Consider the following 1,564-nt stretch of genomic DNA (forward strand, 5'->3'; position numbering starts at 1 on the left):
ATTTCGTTGCCAAAAATGTCATGAGCATACTACATGTTTTTATTGAAACAATTCATAAATATACATTTCCCTAATTTCAAAAAAAGCCCACTGCATCGTCCCAGTGCGTCCATTTTTTGCACTCATTTCGACGTCAAATAAAAGTCCACCCAAAATTCAAAAATCGTTTTTCATCAATTACACATATTCCTCCATGCGCTATGTTTTACCATCTCCTGCAACTGTGCTCGCCGTTTCTTGGGGCCATCAAATGCTAACGGATAGAGTGTATTTAAATTAAAATTCAATTTTAGAGCATTCTTTGCAAAGCCCGACTCATTTTTGGTACTGCACACATTCAAAATATTACCGTCTACTGCATTGTCTACTGCATGTCCAGTGCGTCCATTTTTGCACTTATTCGACTTCAAATAGAAGCCCACACAAAATTCAAAAATCGTTTTCATCATTACACATATTCCTCCATGCGATATATTTACCATCTCCTGCAACTTTGCTCGCCGTTTCTTGGGGCCATCAAATGCTAATGGATAGAGTGTATTTAAATTAAAAATCAATTTTAGAGCATTCTTGCAAAGCCCGACTCATTTTTGGTACTGCACACATTCAAAATATTACCGTCGAGCTGTGCGACTAGATGTGCTCAATGAATATATTTGCTTTTTTATTTTTCCTTTTTTAGCCATTTAAGTGGCGAGCCCATGCCGGCGTGGACGCCGAGGAGCCAAATCTTGCTCCAAAACAAAATTCGCTGATACTTGGCATGTCGATAGAGAATGTTTTGGAGATCTCGAATCACCCTATCTCGTCGTCGAAAGGGTTGTGTAGCACGAGATTTTTCGATTTAACCGTGTCTATTTTGCTCGACGAGTAAAACGCATTTAAATGTTTAAATACGAGAAAAAAAGCACAAAAACTACTGTGAATGGTCGAAATGAGATGTTTGGAGGCTGTGAGTGCTATGGTGTGATCTTTGTTGTCGCAGTGTGGTGTATTTAATGAATGTGTATCGATAAAAATAAAATAAAATACTTGGGCGGCGTGTGACGGCAAAACATTGGTTTAAATGTGTTGTGATGTCGTGCAAGAGGTTGTAGGAGGTGTTTTTGGAGCGTGTGCGTGCTAGGTACATGAAAATGGAATATATTTTTCACTAATTGGTTGAGAAATGTCGTTAAATATGCAAGGTCTTATAGTGTAGCGGTCATCACGTCTCCTTGACGTGGAGAAGGTCCCCGGGTTCAAGTCCGGGTAAGACCAAACATACTTTTTACGCACTGTAGAGCACTCCAAACAATTTTAAAAACCATATTTTTGATTAAATCGATTCTTTTATTTTTCATTCTTTCATTAGCGACCCTGTTTCACCCTCATTATTGAACAATACATGCACCCATCTCATTGTGCTTGCTACCCACCTAAAACGAATCCTCGGCGACCATTTCGTTGCCAAAAAATGTCATGAGCATACTACATGTTTTTATTGAAACAATTCATAAATATACATTTCCCTAATTTCAAAAAAAGCCCACTGCATCGTCCCAGTGCGTCCATTTTTTGCACT

The 1,564-nt window shown here is 38.6% G+C and overlaps 1 non-coding gene across 1 annotated transcript; it reads left to right on the forward strand.

The window, feature by feature from the left end:
* Positions 1-1,186: 1,186 nt before the first annotated feature.
* On the forward strand, positions 1,187-1,260 carry SPRG_30176. The gene has a single exon. It is a non-coding gene; the product is annotated as a tRNA-Val (tRNA).
* Positions 1,261-1,564: the final 304 nt, after the last annotated feature.

Source organism: Saprolegnia parasitica (assembly GCF_000151545.1).
Source record: "Saprolegnia parasitica CBS 223.65 unplaced genomic scaffold supercont2.102, whole genome shotgun sequence".
Classification (NCBI taxonomy): Eukaryota; Oomycota; class Saprolegniomycetes; order Saprolegniales; family Saprolegniaceae; genus Saprolegnia; species Saprolegnia parasitica.